This window comes from Chinchilla lanigera, unplaced genomic scaffold (assembly GCF_000276665.1).
Source record: "Chinchilla lanigera isolate Chin_1 unplaced genomic scaffold, ChiLan1.0 scaffold00076, whole genome shotgun sequence".
In the NCBI taxonomy this organism is placed as follows: domain Eukaryota; kingdom Metazoa; phylum Chordata; class Mammalia; order Rodentia; family Chinchillidae; genus Chinchilla; species Chinchilla lanigera.
This window is the reverse complement of record NW_004955477.1, coordinates 327,247-347,955: the sequence shown is the minus strand read 5'-3', so window position 1 is coordinate 347,955 and position 20,709 is coordinate 327,247. Positions and strand designations below refer to the sequence as shown.

Below are 20,709 nucleotides of genomic sequence, written 5' to 3'. Positions count from 1 at the left end.
GCATACATAAAATATACTGAATTAGAAATTCAAAAATCCAAGTAGAAATGTACAAATATTGGTGAGAAATGAACAGTGTCTTAAACTCAGAAAAGAAATAGAAGTTGGACACAGTGGTGCACAGCTGTAATCCTAGTTCTTTGGGAGGCTAAAGCAGGAGGATTCCAAGTTCAAACTCAGTCTGGGCAATTTAGCAGGTTCAGGAGACCCTGTCTGAAAATTAAAAATTAAAAAAGGACTGAGATGTAGCTCAGAGTAAAAGGCCCTGGGTTCAATCTCTAGTACCACAAAAATATAAACAAAAATAAATAAATAAATAAAAAGAAAAAGAAACAGGATGAAAAAGAAGGCAAAGAAGAAAATAATATTCCTATTTTTAGAGTACTTGAAATAACAAAACAAAAAACAGAGCAAATATTCATAACTTTGAAGAAAACGTACCAGAAATAGAAAAACACTGTACCTGAATCTACCTATGGAAACTCACTGGACTCCTAGGAGCATTAATCCAAGGTAATCAATTTTAACACATATCGCAGTAACATTATTAGATTTCAGAAATAAAAGACCTCTGGGGCTGGGGATTTAGCTCAGTGGCAAAAGCGCCTGCCTGGCAAGCGCAAGGTCGTGAGTTCGGTTCCCGGTACCGGAAAAAAAAAAAAAAAAAAAAAAAAGAAATAAAAGACCTCCTAATAAGTAGATCAAACAACTTATAGAGCCAAAATAATTAGGTTGGCATCATATTTTCAAAAAGTGCATCAGGCTGGGCATGGTGGCACACACCTGTGAGCCCAGCACTTAGGAGGCTGAGGCAGAAGGATTGCTGTGAGTGTGAGACCACCCTGGGCTACATAAGTGAGTTCAAAGCCAGCCTGCACTCCATAATGCACCCTGCCTCAAAAAAAAAAAAAAAAAAAAAAGAAAGGAATCAAACAAGATTGCAGTGGAACAGTTTGTTGAAGAATTCGTAAGTTGGGGATGTAGTTCAGTGATAAAGCACATGCTTGGCATGTGTGGGCCCTGGGTTCCATTCCACAACACTACCACCAACAAAAACAAGCAAATGAAAAACAAAACAAAAAGCTTTAGCTAGGCATGGTGCCCATAATCCCAGCTACTTGGAGAGCTGAGGTAAGAGAATCATTATATCCACTCAAACTGTTCTTCACCTATCAAAGCTACAGAAAAACAGTTTTCAACTTATAATAACTTACTAAATTCTTCACCTATATTGAGGAATCTATTCAATAATGTATTCCATCCGACTGAGTGATCATCAGGAAAACTTTAACAGAAGGGCCACTGCTAATGAGGCTTCAAAAATATGTAACTGCACATCAAAGAGTAGGTTAGGCAAAGGATGAAAGGTCAATGTACAAACTTTATTTTGTTTAACAAAATTAAAATAATTTATCTAAAAAAATGGAGAAGGAAAAAGCAGAAAAAGAACTAAAACAAGTTCATTGTATAAATCAATAGGTGCCTCTTAAAGAATATGAGAGGGAAAATGCCCTGATAAACCGGTAAAAGATTAAACAACAAAATGGGAGAATGAGCACATTAAAAGGGGTTTGGAATAAAAATACAAACCTTACTGAAAGAGAAAGAAGCATAACACATACAACAAAACACAAATTATACGTGGCATGACAGAGACTGACCGTGTTAGTCCTGGCAATAAATGTGACAGGTTTAATTCATTTCTTTAAAGGAAAATATTCAACGCGGTTCATTAAACAAAACCTAAGCATATGCTGTGTCAAAAGATACACCTGAGATAAACTGATGCAAAAAAGATAAATGAGATGGATAAAGATATGTCAGGGAAATGTAAACTAAAAGATGGCAGGGGTCATGGTCCTGAAATCAGACAAAGTAGAATTCAAGTCCAAAAACATTACATAGGACAAACAAGGAAATTTTTTGTAGGAAAAGCAAAATTGCCAATGAGCATATAGCATTTAGGAATATATATCTACCAATATAGCAACCTTTATAAGACAAAAACTAAGGAAAATGAAAGAAGAAATAGATAGAAATATACTAATGATAGGAGGCTTTGCTAGCACAGGACACACTAAGTGGAGAAAGCTAAGAAAAACGATAAAAGATCTAAACAACATAATCTCATGAATACTCATTAAACTTAGGGGCTGGGGATTTAGCTCAGCGGCAAAGCGCCTGCCTGGCAAGCGCAAGGTCATGAGTTTGGTTCCCGGTACCGGAGAAAAACCAAAAAAATAAAAAATAAAAAAAAAAATAAACTTGATACCCCAATAATAAAGCATACATTAGGTCAGAGAGAAAACTTCAATAATTTACATAAGGTAAAAATATTATAAACAACCTTCTCTGATCAAAATTCAATAGAATTAGAAATTACTAACAAAAAAGCAACTACAAAAAAAATAAAAACAGAATAGCTCTTTCACCTGGAAATAATAAAACTTCCTATAAGTAACTCTGACAAAAAGGGAAATAGTTGAAATTTTGGATTATAAAAATTAATAATGCAATGAAATACTATATATTAGATTCAATGGGATGTAGTTAAAGCAATTATCAGAGGAAAATTAATTACAATAAAAATATCAGAAAAAATGAAAAATTCCCAATTCAAAAAACTGGAAAGGAAAAACAAAGCAAACCAAGAAATGTACATAGAAGAAAGTGAAAACTTAGGAGAAGGAATTAATAAAATAAAACATGGAAAAAATGAGCGAACCAATGAGCAAACCAAAATTCTAATTTTTTAGCAAAATTAAACTAAAGAAATCACTCATTTGATCAAGAAGAGAAAGCACAGAATGGCAAGAAAGAAACAAGTAATCACTGTTTCACAAGAAATTTTAAAAATAAGAGACTATTTTGCAGACTTGTATGCAAATAAAAGTGCATGACATGGATAATATCCTGGGAAAATTTAAATAACCAGAATTAGACCATTAGCGCTATAAAGTTTAAGATACTAAGATACCCATCTTCATAGGAAAACATTTGAGAAATTTATTAATGGATTATACCTCCCCACACACAAACAGGACTAAGCCCCGCTGATTTCATAAGGGAATTCTACTAAAATTTCAATGGTCATAAATTTCCAACACGATAAAATTACTCCAGAGTATTAAAAAAGCACCAAAAAACCTCTTCATTCCTTTTGTGAAGAATAATATGAATTTTTAAACACACACACACACACACACACACACACACACACACAAAAAAAAAACATTCATACAAAAATGCTAAGGAAAATACTAGCAAATAAAGTCCAATGCCACATTCAGAAATCAATATACCCTAGAGTTATAGACTGAAAGATGGTGGTCCCCCCACCCCAAATTCATATGTTGCCTCTAATCTCCAGTGTAAGGGTTAGGGCAAGTGGAGCCTTTGGGAGGTGATGAGGTCATGGGGGCTGTACCTTCATTAATGGGACTGGTGGCCTTATTAGAAGAGACATGGGAGAGATGGTCCCTTTCTGTACCATGAAAGGATATAGCAAGAAGGCAGCATCTCCAAACCAGGAAGAGGGCCCTACCCAGGCTCTCAGTCAGCACCTTGATCTTAGTCTTACTGATCTCCAGAACTGTGAGAAATAAATTCCCATAATAAATTTCAGAATACTGGCCTATGGTATTCTGTCATAGTAGCCTGCACTATCAGGATGATAACCTAAAATCAAGGAGGAAAGAAATCCTAGAAGCAAATGTACAAATGGCCCAGAAAGCAGAATTAGCAGACCCTTCTAACCATGAAAAAAGAATTTAAGAAAAAGATAGAGATCATGATGGAAGCTATAAGAAATTTTTGGAGGTTATATGTATATGTAGAGGGTATATGTATATATGCAAAGGATATAGGAAAAATACAGAAACTCTGTGGGAAAAAGAGTAGAAAAAATGCCTTAAGGGACATATAACAAAAAGCAACTTGTGGATCTTCGTTTAAACAAACTAACTTTTAAAAAAGTGAGATAATCAGGAATATTTGAACACCAATAGAATTTTGAATATTAAGGAATTATTGGAAAGGAATTATGTATGATGAGGATACTATGGTTATACATATATAAAGACAGTCTTCATCTTTCATGAACACATATTTAGTATTACTGTTTGGATGACAGAATTATTTGCTTTGAAACAATCTGGCCGTAAGGGGAGGGAGACAGATCTAGTGGATAGCGGAGTAATAATGAAATAAGACTGGACATGTGTAGATAATTATTGAAACAAATAATGGGCACATGAGGAGGTGTGTAATATTCTCTATTTTTGTGTATGCTTGAAAATTCCATAATGACATTTTAAAGAAGGAAAGTGGGAGGTATGAAAAGAAATCCTTCCTCTTTCTTTTACGACTAGAGTCCACTTCAATTCCTAATCCAATACTAGTCATACCAATCTCTGCCTGCAATGGTAGGCGTTGGAATTAGGTCCTCCTTTCCCAAAGCAAACACTCAGGCAATCTGCCAGTCATTTAGGCTACTAAATAAGCTAGTTTTGATTTGCATTTTTCAAGCTAAATTTGCCTGCTGCACTTGAAACATGAGACCCAGTGCCTCCAACAGCCCTCTACATCCGAGTCGCTCCCCAGATCACGCTACTTTTCCATCCATGCTGCTTTGGTCTCTAATACCATGTGTTTGATCATTAATCTTTGCTCCTAGAACTTGAATCTGAGCCCTCTTACATAATCTCCTAAAAGATTACTTGCTGAATTCCCTATGACTAGGATCTGTCCATCTAACAGAAGCTCTGATAATAACATGTCAAGCTGACATTTCTTGACCAAGATTTATCAACCTAAAACTTCTTGTTAATGCTAAGCAAGGAGGAGATATTTGTAAAAGTGTTGTCAATCCTGGGATGGTAAAGCAAGCTAGTTTTGGGAAGGGGGAAGCACTCCTGACAAATGCCAAACAATATCACCAAATGCTTTTCAAAGAAATAGAGCACATGAGACCATGATCTTGTGACAAACTGGGATTCAAGTGCTGGTTGTCTCATCTGTTTGCTATGAAACATGAGACACAAAATCACTTGTCAGATCCTGTCTTGAACTTCATTACCAATTTCAGCAGAAGTCTATTCCCAGGAATGATTTTCTAAATGACCAAAAGTGAATACAAAGCCATGTTTTTTAAAGTCACAGAGTCACCTACAAAATTATGTCCCCTCAAAATGAAAATCTTGATCCCAGTTAGAAATGACTGCTCCACCTTCACATATCCATACCTTTCATAATGCTTTCACATATAAATGAGCGTACCTGGAACAAAATACATCGTTTCATAGCCCTAGTCTTACAAGTCAAGGTTTAATAAGTAGCAAAGGCAGCTAATCTTTGGTAGAACCTGGATGTTTCTTTGAGACCCTGAACACTGAGACACAAGCAATATCAGTCACTTCTCAGCTTTGTATAAATGCAGGCAGCTTGACTACAGAAAGCTAGCCGTCTCTGCTTGGACAACATCAGCCTGGGTTGCTGGGTTTAATCTCTACAATTCTTTGGCACCAATTCTGGCTCAGAGATCTGTGAGGCTGTTCCCTGACTTGAGTGCAGAGAGAATTTCCCCTTTTTAGGTCACAAACTCAGCCTTCACTCATCACAGTCACTCTTTCCACGTGTCAATTTTAAACACCGTTATTAATAACATTTATGAAACATTGGCAAGTGACAACTCTTCTGCCTGTCTTCTGCTATACTTGGGCATTTCAGGAGAGGAAAACACAAGAACCAATTTGCCTCTGCAGGCTAGGATTGTAAAAACACAGAGTGAGCCGGGAATATAGCTCAGTGATAAAGTACTTTGCCTGGCACACACAAAGCCTGGGCTGATCCCAGCACTGCAAACAAAACAAACCACAATTACAAAAACAAAAACAAAAACCCACACTGATTCCTATCTCTTTGAAACACAGATGAAATAAAAACCCAAGGACAAGGTTCACAGTGTGTTGTCCGGGGACCCACGGTGGACGCAAACAAGCCCACAAAGGGTGGTCCTCCCATGCTGGCTCCTCAGGCAGTGTCTAGCTGCTCCCTTGTTACCTCAACACTTGACACTATAGTCTCCATGCTCTGCCTTTGGGGTTAGGTGGAGCCTCCTGTGCTGAGCTGGGAAAATCTACCTGGCTTTATGGCCTCCTTGGAGAGGGATCGGCGTCAGAGTGAGTTTTGTTGCTTTCTGGCCAATACCCCATGGTCTCCTTGATACTATTTCCCCTCTTCTCTTCTTTTCCTATTAGCCGCTAGGTGGTGTGTGTCTCCTACCCAGCATGCCCTGGGCTGTAGAGCACACACGCTTGCATTCAGTTAGAAGCGCCACCCAGCTTTCAGTTCTCTGTTACAATGAAACCACCTATTTCGCAGCAAAATCGGAAGGTTTGTTTTTGTGCCTTACTCTGAGAAAGCATTCATTCCTCGCCCCTCCCATCCCTATACTCCCTTTTCCATCCCTCTACTGACTGAGTGGCCTTGGCTCCTGACACAAACCCACCTCTGGACACTGCTGATTGAACTAGGGCCACATTCTGCTTTAAAGTGGCCTGATCAGATTTTCTCTCCTGTTATTTGATAGGGCCCCTGAAAGTCATAAAGGAAGGCCCCTAGTCACAAAGCATGAGGAATGAGGCAGGACGAGTGGCAGAGAAACCTGTCCCTGTGCAAACTAAACTCAGAGAGCGGCAGCGTGAGGAGCCCAGCAGCGGAGACGGGTCCATATTCAGATCGGAATGAAGCGGTGGCTGCTGGGAAGCCAGGTGAAAGACTTGCTCAACGAATGCTTGTTTTTTTTTTTTGAGTAGGTTTCTGTTTCTTGTGGTCAAATAGTCCTGATTGAAACCACAGTTGCCTCTGACCCCCCAGATTCTGGCTTTGTGTCAGTCCTCACCCTCTCCCAGCCTCTCTGCAGCATCTGCCCCTGTCACCCCAGTTCCTCCTCACACCTTACCCACTCAGGACTTTCCAGACAAGGTGCTGCCGAGTTCTGCTTGTTCTCATGCTCCAGTTGCTCCTCCTGTCCTCCTAAAAAAACTATTTCATGAAACTCAGGGTTTGGTCTTCTAACCTGATCTTCTCCTCACAGAGGCCATAGCTTCCATGGACTTCCCACTCATGCTCCAAGTGCATTTTTGTCTTTGCTAGATAGCTCTACTTTGATGACTCACCCTCAGTTCAACTTTTGTTTTGGTTTTGTTTGTTTTGTTTTCGGTACCGGGAATCGAACTCACGACCTTGCGCTTGCCAGGCAGGCGCTGTGCCGCTGAGCTAAATCCCCAGCCCCTCAGTTCAACTTTTGAAACGTAAATTCATGATCTTTTCACCCCAGCCGCTCCCTATTACCTTTTCCATTTCCACTTAGAGGACCTCATTCTTTCTGACACACGACTGAGCCCTTCCTAATAACTGTGCACCTCCTGGTGATTTCCTGCTTAGTATTTGTCTCCTCACTTCACTAGGAGCTCCATGAGGGCAGTATTATGTCAGTGTGGATACAACTATACCCTCTCTCCTGGGGTCTGGACATTAAGTACATGGGGTCATTTAGCAAATATTTGCTGAATGAAATAAAAACACGAAAGGTTATTTTGTATTTTCCTCTCTGCTTCATTCCGCTTGTCCCTGTGTGTACGCTCCCTCACCAAACCCTCTGGATTCTTCCTTCCCTCTTTCTCATTGTCTCTGTCCTCATCATTCCCTCTACTCAGGCCAAATATCCACCTACCCCTCAGAGCCATTGAAGAAGCGAGCATGCAGCATAGAGCCCAGCAGGGGGAATTCTGGGGAGACAGTGGCAGCCGAGTGCTTAGAACTTCCCAAGTCCCTTCAGGTAAACAGACAGGACAGATGATGGAATCCAAAACCCTGTGGCAAATATTTACAACAAACCTAGGGAAAAAGTTATCTCCTGAGCGTGTGGGCACAGGAGGCCAACCAGGGACGCAGCAGGCACTGTAGTTAAGCCTGGGAACAGAAGAACCCTCAAACAGCCAGCAGGTGTTCACTGGAAAGGCAGTGGGTTAATGGATAAAGCAGCAGCTCCAACACTTCTGTTGCTTTTGTCCACACCTATGCCGATATTACACAACAGAATATAAGTGTGCAACTGTGGTAAAGAATTTCATTTCATGCACTTCTGTTTGATGAGACATAGTAGAAAGTATTGTATACACGTGCATGCTCACACACACATACGCTGTGCTATGTTTAACTGAACTGCAGCACTCTCTCAGGAGGCTTAGCGCTCTGCCTAACTTCAGCTTTGACCTGATGATTCAGTTATAACTGACAATAAGTCAAACCCAGAAACGCAGTCTTGTTGAGATCACATGGCAGCTGCAGCTGGCAGCCACAGCCTTAGAAATAGGTCTGAAAAGGTACTAGGAGTGAGGCTAGAGAAATAGGTAGGCAAACAAGTCAAGGTCAGCACAGTTATGATGTTTAAAATATTTTCACAAAGTCTTGGTGTATTAGGACCTTAGAGACTCTCAAGTTATTCCACAGACTCAGACACCTGAAATTATAATTTGCCTCAGCAGAATCATCATAGAGACCATGAGGAATTCCAGTCATTATCTAGCCTGACCCCTCAGTTTACAAATGCAGAGACTAAGGTCTAGCACAATGGAGACATGTCCTACTAAATAACTAGTAATATACGAGAAAGAAAAGGTGTAGTTCATTTGGCTTAGGAGAGAATAGGGGGCAGGGAGGAAGGAGCACAGATGTGCTTTTAATTTCTCTTTATAAGGAAAGAAAAAAGAAAGAAGTGCATGTATCCCTCCATTCGCAGAGCTAGTCTAAAGCCACACACTGTGTAAAGGGACGAAGCCGTCGATCTGAGACTGACTTACCCAGTGTCCTCTTAGCATGAAGAGCAGCAGTAAGAGAGAAGAGTCCTCTTTCCCCCGAGATTACAACTTTTCAGCACTGCCCTCCGCCTGCAGTCCGCCTTCCTCAGGATCACATGGAATTGTTCTATAAATGTGCATTGGCTTAGGGTTGGGAACGCTGGCCTGCAAGGCAGTGGTGTGTACGCAATCTGACCCGGGCCAGAAGGCGGCTTTCCAGAGGGCTCTGCAGCCCCGGGGGAGGAAAACAAGGAGAGGGAAGCTTGCAGGTACTGCCTGCCTCCAGCTCTTGTTTTTCTCCTCTATGTTTACCTGGGAAAGAAAGCTTGTATCAACTACCTTGGGTTGCAATTTAATGTACTTAGAGCAGTTCTATATTTTGGCTGGGTACTGGCACTTTGCAAAACAAAGCAGCCTTAAAGAAACACAATAAAATTAGAAGTGCTTCTAGTAAATGGGGTAGGTCATTGTCAGTATCCACTGACCTGATAATATCAAGTTGTCCTAACTGAAGATGTCAATATACTCTCCTGAGAAAGGGATGTGTAGTTACTGTTAGACAAATTCTAAATAACAAGCTACCAGAAATTCCACTGGTCTTTAATGAATTAGTGCAACCATATAGCAGCAAACTAAGCAACTGTTAGAAAGGGTGTGGAGGTCTCCATGTGTCAACACTAACAACCCTTCAAGACACATCATTCAGTGAAAAAAATTAAGGGCCAAAACAGTGTGTACAGTACACTATCATTAGAATAGAAGGCAAGAAGGGTATAAACTGGTGTGTGTATACCACATCATATTTAGTATGAATGTCTATGATCTAAATGTAATTATACAATATACTGTATAGTACAATATATAAATGACTGGAAATTCACATAAGAAACAAATAACCATGGTTAGACTGGTGATAGAGAAAAAAGAAAACTATCTCATACTTCCTATCCTAATCTAGAAATCTTCCCACATGGACATGTAGTAATTTTTACATAAAATTTAAAAGATAATCTCATTTTCATTGGAAATGTTTAATTTTCAAGATTATTCTACTATTCAGTGCAGTGATTTCAATGACCCAAATCTCAGGGATTTTTTCATATATTTAAAAGTTTTGCTGGGCATGGTTGTACATGCTTGTAATTCTAGCTACTCAGGAAGCTGAGGCAGGAGGATCACAAATTGAGGCCAGCCTGGGCAACTTAGTGAAACCCTGTCTCAAAATAAAAAGTTCTGGGCTGAGGATTTAGCTCAGTGGCACAGCGCCTGCCTGGCAAGCGTGAGTCATGAGTTCGATTCCTGGTACTGGGAAAAAATAAATAAATAAATAAAAATAAATAAATAAAAAGTTCTGGGGACGAAGCTCAATGGAGAGCACCCCTAGGTTCAATTTCTGGTACTGAACAAAAGAAAGAAAGTAAGTAAAAAAAGAAAAAGAAAGAGAAAGAGAGAGAAAGAGAAAGAAAAGAAAGAAGGAAAGAAAGAAGAACAAATGAACTTGGTTGAGTTGTTTTCCTTAAGACAAGAGTTTTGTAACAAGCAAAATGCTGCAATAACGAAGGACCTCCCCGAGCATGTTGAATAACGAGCATGCAAGCTGCATTTTAGTCCTGAGCTATCTGCTTCCCAAGTGATTAGCTCCCTTTCCCACCAGCTACATGCCTTCTGGCCCTCCTCCCTGCTTTGCCGTGTGTCTATTCTGTTCCCAGTTTATTTATCTAGGATCCTTTGCTTAGTCTTCTCACAAGCACTAATACATAACACTTGGGGTAAATTGTTCTAAGACATGAAAAGATTCTTAGATACACTAAAATCGCTGTCAGAGGTCCAATACCTATAAATAACAGTGTGGTTCCCCCAGCTATAAGGACCCCAACCTCCATCTCTGTTGACCCACTGACTTCAGGTCCACACAGAGCTATGGCAAAGGGCAGCTTTTATTATTCATTTGCCCACAGTGATTCTTGACTTAAACATTAATTAATTAATTTTTAAAAATGGTCTCTCGAGTTGAGGAAATTTGAATTATGTTCCAGTTGACTCACCAAGTGAAGTTTCATTGTTTGTTTGTTTTTTTCATACTTGCCCAATTGAAGCTCACATAAACATAGCCTTGCTGAAATTACTAGCATATGTCAGAGGACACACACAAAAAAAAACAAAGTATTTCTCGGGCAGTGTGTGGAGCTACTGATTATTAAAGTTCTGAAAGGGAAATAATTCAAAGTACTGTTTAGTATGACAGTAAGCAGGCAGATTTATAAACATAAAAAGATAATGTTTAAGGTTCTTTATCTCCATATATAGTTAAAAAGAAATTGAAACAGACAGAACACAAATTTCACTCCTCTTCCTCAAGAGGCTTTGTTAAAGTGGGGACGCAGAAACTTTAAAAAAAATGTTTGTGGAGACAGTGATGGGGCAAAGTGGAGAGGACAGACACATCGGGCGGCAGGGGGTTCCCTGTGTGGACAGAGGAATGTGGGCGGCCGCGTGGTAATGGAGGAAGCAGTGTTTGAGGTGAAGGAGGTGGAAGGGGCTGCAATCCAACGATAGCCAGGCACAGTGGAACAAACACACCCGTAATCCCACCATTCCAGAAGACAGAAGCAGGGGGATCATAAATTTGAGCTCAACCTGGGCAACTGAGTGACTTATTGAGACCCTGTCCAAAAATTTAAAATTAAAAAAAAATAGCTCAGTGCAAAGGCCCTAAATATGGGGGGGGGGAGATGGAGAAAAGAACAGGTGATAGTGTGAGCTATGGAGAGTGGCTGAAAATACAACTGCTCTTTTTTTTTTTTTTTTTTGGTACTGGGTATTGAACCCAGCACTCTGCGCTTGCCAGGCGGGCACTTACGCTGCTGAGTTATATCCCCAGCCCCGACTGAAAATACAGATACAAATTTCTCCATTGCCTTCTTGTAGCTCAACTCCCGCTCTGTGGTTAGACCTCTCCTGTGATTAACTGGTGTCAGAAGGAAGGAAATCACAACAAAGTTGGTTCAAAGACCTTAACTGACTTTATCTGTGATTCTAGAATAGGGAGTCACTTCATTCCATAAAATAAAATGAGTGTTCTGAGGAGCTGAAGAGAGGATATTGATTTTATAGACAGAGAAGGGCCAAAGAAAGTAAAAATAAAGTGCCAAAACCAGATGGGTCATTTTAAAGCTACTTTCCCTATATGGCACCAACAGGGAAACCAACCAATAACTGATTGACTGATATCTGGTTACTCTGGCAAGGATTAAAACAGAAAGATGACGATAAGGAAGAAGAGGATGACTAAAATGGCCTATCTGGGTGTCCTGGTTACTTTTCTCTGGTTGCTGAGACAAAATACCCAACGCCCAAAATTAAGGAAAGGTTTATTTAGCTTACAGTTTGTGGAGGTTTCAGTCCATTCTTGGCTGGCTCCCAGGTAGAAGATAGCAAAGGAACAAGAGCAAAGGGGGGAATGGCCGCCCAACAGCAAAACAGCCAGAGCAAAAGGGAGGAAGGCAGCCAGCAGCTTCTTTCCTTCCCTTACATTGTAAACAGGCTACCCCCACCTAAGGGGCGTGTAGCTCTCGCATAATCTCCATGCCCTCCTCTTCCACAGGCTCAGGATGAATACAAAGTAAGCAGCCTGGCTTCCTGTGGAGTCACTTAGCCAAACCTCTAGACTCCCCAAGTTGACACAATGTATCAACCATAACACTGGGAATTTGGCTAATGTCTGTCTCTGGATTGCTTGGAAGTTCAGTTAAACAGCTTAGTTTCCTTCTGGTGGAGCGCAGCTTTAATATGAGTAACTCCATTTTGGTTTGGTCTATTGGGCTGAGTCCAAACTAATGGCCTCCTACATATTTTATTCAACACAGGAGATGCAGACATAAGACTGAAAAGGAAAAAAGAAGAATATATCAAAGAAATACTACAAGAATATTTCCCAAGGTTGGAAGAGGTGAATCTCGATTGAAAGGGCCCAGTCAGTGCTTATCTCAGTAAACAACAATCTCTCACAGTGCTGTGGGTTAGCTGGGCTCTGAAGGGCAGTTCCCACGTGGGGGCAGAACTCACACATGGTTACAGTCATTCAACAGTGAGAGCCGAAGTCTCCCTCGGGGTCAGCTGGGCTGGACATCCACACAGCTCACTGTCATGGCTGGTAGGTGACATAGACATCAGCTAGAAACTGATGTATGGCTTACACCTGGCTGCTGTGTATGTCTTGAGCTTCTTAGAGCAGGATAGATCAGTTCTGAGCGTAAGTATTCCCACAGACAAGAGTATTCCACTCACTCTCTGGATCTGGAAACTGGTAGTATCACTTCTGGTGTATGCTCTTGGTCAGACTCCAGAAATATTTCCAGAAAACAAAACAAGACAGGTCATTTTTATCAAGAGGTCCAGGATGTCCCACTGTGCTCAAGGATGATTTTTGTACTGAAGACATTTGAGAATCAAAAAATACATGAAAAGGCTTTCTCTGAATTTCCCTTATTGGCCTAAAACCAGCCCTTCAAAAACTGAGCTCACCTATCCTAAATCCCCTCCCTGGGACTTTCATCGGGAAAAGAAGACTGACTCTTATCATAGGAGAGGAGATTAGAATTCAGCACCACATCCAGACAGACAGTGGCACAGTCTCTTCCACCTTGCATGGATTCTCCTACCAGCCCATTCATCTTTCCAGAAAATCATTGTCTCATTCATAAGTGGCTTTTCTCTCTGTCCTTTCCCCTAGTAAGAAGGATGTATGCTCTCATATTGTCCAGCTCTTTTGGGTATTCATTTCTTTCCATGATTACTCTGTACATTTAAAATTAAAAATGAATACATTTTGAATGTCTTTTCTCCTGTTAATCTGCCTGTTGTCAGTTTCACTGATGGCACCCTCCCCCGCCGCAACTAACCTTGAAAGGTACAGGGAAATCTTTTCCTTGCCACACTTACGAAGTCCTAATAATCAGAGAATGAGAATCAACTTCATTTTCTAGCATCCTCTCCTTTAGGTACCACACACCAGCCACATGTGCATTCCTGAAGGTTCTTGAATATGCCAAAGTCATTTTAACTACAAAGACTTCTTTGCTTTTGAGTAGAATATGCTTTGTATCTTTGCAGGACTTATAATGTCTCACAAATCAAGCCTCATCTCAAATGTCACCTCCTCCATGAGGGTGTCACTGCGTTGAAAATAGCAACTCCAGGTCAGCAGCTGTACCCTTAGCCTTATTCAAATTCTTCATAGCACTTATAATTGCCAAATCTTATTTCTTGGTTATTTTTCCTTTTGTTTGTTACCTGTCTTCTCCAAGAGAGTAGAAATTTTCTTTTACTCACTATTGTGTCTTCCATACTTAAATATTTTTTGAGTGAACATTGAATCAGCAGCCGTTTCAAATAGACAGTGAAAAAATGCCTTTAAATTCCTGATGTGAGGCTGAGCGTGGCAGCACATGCCTATAATCTCAGCACTTAGGAGGCTGAGGCAGGAGAATTGTCATGAGGTTGGGGTCAGCCTAAACTATATAGTGAGTCCAAGAACAGATAGAACTAGATAGCGAAACCCTGTCTCAAAAAAAAAAAAAAAAAATCCTGATAAAAATTTATTTTCAACTCAAAATTCTATGTGAAGTAAAATCATCTACCAAAGAGAGAGGTAGAACAAAGACATTCTCTTAAAACATCGTCTCCTTTGTATCTCTTTGTAGAAAGTGTCAGAGTAAAGCCAAGGAATGGTTATATTGGACACGATGGTATGTGCTGGTAATCCCAGCACTGTGGAAAGCTAAGGCAATAAGACTGCAAGTTTGATCCCAACCTGGGCAATTCAGTCATTTAGTGAAAGCCTATCTCAAACAAATAAACAAAAAACAAAACTGTGAAAGAAAACTATAAGAAAGAAAATGTACTCGGTAATCCTACTGACTACTATCTCCACATTAAACAATACTCAGAGGAACCCAGTAAGAACATTCCTTGCTGATTTTCAAATTTGAGGATCAATGTGCAGGTGAAGCACAGATAATTCACTTGAAGTTACAGAACAGGCTTGATGATGTTGTGGTGGAGAAGGTAATGCACTGTTCAGGTAAAAAGAACCTAAAGCTCTAGCTGCCCAAAGTGCTGCCAGCAAGTTTGGGGGTGGGGGGGTATGGGGGATGGGGTTTGTTGCCTCTGATAAGAGACAGTGGTGCCCAGCTCAACTTCCTCTGCCTAATCTGGCTTCCTTTCCTTTTCCAATAGCAACCGCTAACCAAACTCCAGAATACCAATTTATTTCAGGGTCTTTTATTTATTTTTATCTTTGGGGATGTTTTTAAATTTTATTTTTCTCATTAGTACATGTTTGCCATACATAACGATCCCATTCATCATAGAGAATTTGTACCTGTATATAACATATCTTAATTCTTTTTTTTCCCATTCCCCTCCCCTCCCTTCAACCCTTCATCCTTGCCCCATTTACAAAAGCTTTGTTTCCAGTTTTTGCCTTTCAGTCTCTTTTTTTTAAATCCTTTTTCCCTTCCTTCCCCCTTCTTCCCTTGTTCCCCTTCCTGTTTGAAAATGTTCTTTCTACCCCCTCAATATCTATCCTCAGTTTTGCTCCTTATTTACCCTTTGGGGTTCTCACACAATAGACTCAATGTGATATTTAAACTTTTGTGTCTTATTTATTTCACTTAACATTATGGTCTCCAGCTGTATCCATTTACCTAAAAATGTCTCAAGTTTAGCCTTATCCTTCTTCATGACAAAATAATGTTCCCTTGTATATGAAAACCACATTTTCTTTATCCATTCATCTGTTGGTGGACATATGAGCTGTTTCTAATATTTAGCTATATAAATTTTGCTGCTATAAACATGGGTATATATATATATATATCACTGTGGTATGATGCATTTAACTCTTCTGGAAAGATACCTAGAAGGGGAGTATCTGGGTCAAATGGAACCTCTAGTTTTAGTTTTTTGGATACTGATTTCTGTATTGGTTGTACCAATTTATACTTCCATCACTAAACGGTGTGAGAAGGGTTCCTTTTCCCCCACAGCCTCGTCAGCATTTATTATTGATTGACTTTTTGATGATAGCCATTCTTTCTGGGGTGAGATGGAATCTCAGTGTTGTTTTAATTTGCATTTCACAATGACCAGTGATGCTGAATATCACACTGATCAGGTCTGCAGCCTCCCAAATGAGTGGACTATGAAGGCTTAAATAAAAGAGACAAGTGGTATGATTTTAGGGCTCCAGGAGGATCAAAACCCTCTAGTAGAATTTAAGATTCTCTGGGGTCTGAGACAAAGAACTTCTCTCTGGGTGGCCCATATTTATATGGTTTTCAAACAAAGGGGAGTGGATACTGAGGAAAGGATGGGAATCTGAGCAGGACCTTGGGAGTCAGTTCAAGGACTTCTCCAAGTCATAAATTATGTTAATCTAGGAGAACTATGTTATGTCCAGGAAGGCCTTCATCACAGGAGTGAGATGCCTGCAGCTACAGTCTTTATCTAGTTAACTGGGGTTGGAGCCAGGTGCCCTCAGCTGTGGCCTTGTTTTGTCCTTTGAGGCATCATGGCATCACAGGCCACTACAGACCTCAGCCAGGACCAGTGATTCATAGAAGTTCACTTACTGTGAATCTGCTGCCTATCTCCAGACAAGGGGACTAGGCCTTGGACAGACTCACAAGTAAACATAGAAAGCCAATTGGTTAATTTTAAGTCCTGCTCAGGGCCACTTCCTAGTGGTCTCCATCAGTTGAATATTGTTTTCATGTATTTATTTGCTGTTTGTATTTCATCTGAGAAGTATCTGTTCATTTCAGATGCCCATTTTTGGATTGGGTCTTTAAATTTTGGGAGCATAATTTTTTTTTTAGTTCTTTATGTATACTAGATATTCTGTGAGAGTTTTGATCCTCCTGGAGCCCTGAAATCATTCCATTTGCTTTTTTTTTTTATGTAGCCTTTTCTGCACACTCATTTTGGGAGATTGTGCACCTGATCAGCTCACAATAACTAAGGGATATTATTAACCCGATAGGAATTTGTTTTCTTTTGTTGAATATCCACTCCCTCCCCAAACTGGAAGCTCTATGGGAATAGCTACCTTGTTTGTTATCTTTACTATCTTAGGCCACTTAACACATCATGGTTTCTCCAAAACTACTCATTAATAAGAACCTAGAAAGTGGGAAGATTTTCATTATGGACTCATGAAATCACCAGCAGAAGCCAAGTTTTTAATCACTTCCAACGTTTCCACCCAGATCACTGAGTTCTCCTTGAGAGACACATTGAATACTGGATTATACCATGTGACTTGTTCATGACACTTGCCAAAATAGACACAGTTGATGCTCTAACTCAGGCATGGATGGACTGCGCATGGCTACTGGATAGCAGTCCTGGACCACATCAGACTTTATCTGATCTGAAAGCTGTAGTCTGCTGTTTTCCTTAGCAGTGATTTTGCCAGCACTATTACAAACTTTATTTCCTCTTAAAGAATTTACATGTTTTCCCATTTGATTTTCAAGAGAACTATTAACAGCTTAGCCTGGTGGGAACTTTTGATACCAGGGGAGACAATCCTCCAATCTCAAATTCTCCTATATTTTTCCTCTCTGCATGGCCACCATTAAGTCCTAGTTACCAGATAGCCTTTGTAATTCCTCATTGTCATCTCATTTTAATGAGAGGGTAGTCCAGAGGCTCCATATTCCAGGAGGAGGAGATAGAGTTTGCCCAACCAGCTTTCTCTACTTCATCATCTTACAACACTCTTGGTTCCTGATTTTTGTGTGTGACCACCTGGACTACTCAGTCTTTCCTGTTTGGGGCAGTGTCCTTATTTTCTGAAACCATTAAACCATACATGTCAGGATTCTTTATTTTTTGGTAATAGAAAATCTAACAAATTGGCTTAATCAGGAAAGTAAAACACCACTTGCATGGTTTTATCTACAAATAACAGAACACCCAATGAAAAGTCGTTCAAGCAATTAGGACTCCAATATCTCCCATAACAGGATGTCCAGAGAAAAAGCAGTTGCAGCTTTGGCTCAGCAGCTTGGATAATGTCATCGATGATGTGAGCTTTTGCTGCTTTACAATGTCAATTTGTTAATCTTCCCTTACACAGTCACAGCTACCACATCTTGAGCAACATATGTGGACATGATAGTTGGGTAAAGACATGAAAAAGCTGTGTAGCTTTAATACACCAGAATATACAGGTGGGTGATGCAGACAGGCTAATAAAAGAGAGAGAGAAACAGAATACCGGAAAAGACAGCTGGTCCGACGGCTAAGCTATCACGGAGTCACAAAGCCAAAAGACTTAGGCTCAGAGATGCATGCCAAGATTAAAGGGACAAAACAAGGGTTATCTTTTCATTTCAAAGTGAACAAGGGAACAAAACAGAGCCCATGCTTTCCTCCTGGCTTGGGAAGCTCCAAGGTCAGCCCTTGCTTGAGGGTCAACAGCCTGGCGCTGCCTGCAGGCATCTGAAAGCTGGAGCAACTCCAGGAATAGCCAAAGTCTTATTGAATCTAAGGAAGTTTTACAGGAGAAATTGAATTACAAATTGTAACTCATTGGCAATTATACTTTTGGTTTTCAGTTTGAGTGGATGCCACACAAAGCATTACTTGTATGTTACAAAGTTTTGAATTCACAGGGTTAACTTGCTCTTTACTCTATTGTTTTAAAATAAGAACACTGATTCAAGGTTACTCAGAGGTCTGTTGGCGGTTGGCCAAGTTTACTGTCTGAGGGGGAAAAAGGATACTTTAAAATTCAAGCGGCCACAGTCAAGTTTGTTGTAAAAGGTTATAGAAGTGGAGAGAATAAAAATATTAAGAAGTCTATAATGTGAGAGATATATTTTTGATATGAGAGAGTTCTGTATGAGAGGACTTTGTATGATAAAAGTCTTGTCCTATTAAAGGGATGTAAGAAGATAACAACAAGACTAGAAAGCTTATGTATGTCCAGGGAAGCTTGTGGAAGTAGTTCATCAGGGAAATATACGTATGGTCACTTGTTAATGTGGAGGAGCTCAGATCGTTCCTTCTAAATCCCCCCACGAGGAAAATGGTCAAATCAATATGAGATGACGAATCAAGTAATAGCCTTAAAAAACTTAAGTAATGTATATTCTGTGTATTACTCTACTCAGTACTGAGATGGACATTTAAATATGTTACGAAAATAATGTCTTCATGATTGGCATGCTAAAATATTATGTATGGCTTTTGATCTCAGGCTTTCTTTGGAAAACCGTGTAACTGCTGTCTGTTGACGTTCTGCAGAGATTCAACTTCTAGGACAGCCATGGTTGATAAAAATAACAGTTCTTTGCTGTACTTTATGTGTCAGAGTGCTTGACATTTAGATAAAATATAATAATTAAGCCCACTACAATACTAATGCCATCAATTTTTTCCTCTGGGTCTTCAACCACTGAGGTTTGGAGACCAAAGCTTAAAAAGGTGAGTAGGCTAAGAGAAAACAATACCCCCAGTCAGTATACTTCAGTTTATTAGTTGCCAGGTGATAGTTCCTGTTTCAGATCTGATTGCTCTTGTCTCTTAAAAATGGCTGGTCACTGTGACACGTAGCTGGTCACTATGATGATAGACTGTCGAACTGCTAAAATATACCTCCTCTGCCTGTAAAGCCAATTCAAGATCTTCAGGATGCCAATGTCACTGTGATTGCCCTCATCCTTTTTGGATGGTTCTGGCTTCTGTATACTTACTCAGACTCTTGGTCCCTGGGAGAGACCAATTGTACTTCGGGACATTAAGATTAATGGTCCTGTGGCAGCTATGGAAACAGCACCCAAAGGCTTCTCAGGGAATGACTGATAAGCGATCCCGGCCTCATCATGGCCACCTGTAGCCACCTTCTTGGCAGCTCGGAAGACCCTAAAGGACTGGGAAGCAGTCTGTTTGGAGCCTGAGACTGTCTCGTAAGTTTTAAAAATAACTAAAACAGAAAGTGGATGAAACGGTGCCTGTGTGGCTGCTGTGGCTATGGGATGATGGCGCTGGTAATGCACAGTTAAGCCCACAGGAGATGTCCTGGATAGCCAACATAGCCAGCACCCCCTCTATGAGGTGGGTTCTGCATTTGTTGAGGACAACCCCAAAAGCAGATAATCAGACTGTGATAAATGGGTTGATGGCAGCAGCTCGCCTGGTTTGGAAGAATCCAGGTGACCTACCGGAGCCAGTCACTATCTAGACTTGATAACTGGGCTATATGAAATGGCACACAGCAGATGAAGTTTGCACTGCAGTACTGCAGCCCATGTGAAGAACTGCTGATGGCAGGCCTCAAGGACACGATCCTGACGAGCAGGCTGGCAGGCACATTTAGGTCAGTGGCAGCCCTTCCAGCCCCCTTTACAGATCACCTGATCCATGCTGCTGCTGATCCCAGCCTTGGCCAGGCTAGGAGATGTGGAAATGAAATGCCACAGTAAGGTGGGGTCTATAAAAACTGTACTGACAAAAGAGAAAAAGAAGCAGGGCTGCAAGTGAGTAGGGCTGGCCCTCCCAGGGTAGACTGTGGGGCCCTGAAGCTTGGTCGATGCCAGCTCTGGACACGCCTGCTGGCTGCCAGCCTAGCCACAGATAAGTTAGACAGGCAGCCTCTGGATGTGTTGCTGACTCTGTGGGGGCATTTACGCCCTGAGCAGTAATACTGACCAATGGGCCAGGGCCGGAAGGCCAAAAGAGCCCTGGTGAAACAGGAAGAAATGACACTGGCCTCGTTTTACCCTGATTAGGAGGCAAGCCATGTTCCCTGGGTGTTGGGGTCCCAGGAGCTCAGAGG

The 20,709-nt window shown here is 40.7% G+C and overlaps 1 protein-coding gene across 10 annotated transcripts in view; it reads right to left on the bottom strand.

The window, feature by feature from the left end:
* Tacc2 (transforming, acidic coiled-coil containing protein 2) overlaps window positions 1-8,966 on the bottom strand; it is a 213,111-nt gene extending 204,145 nt beyond the window's left edge. For 8 of the 10 annotated variants that reach the window (XM_013503062.1, XM_013503064.1, XM_005401923.2 and 5 more), the window contains exon 1: window positions 8,865-8,966. The gene's annotated coding sequence lies outside the window, so the exon portion shown is untranslated. The remainder of the gene's footprint in view (window positions 1-8,864) is intronic. The other 2 variants (XM_013503069.1, XM_005401929.2) reach the window with 1 other exon arrangement.
* Between the last annotated feature and the right edge of the window lie 11,743 nt (window positions 8,967-20,709).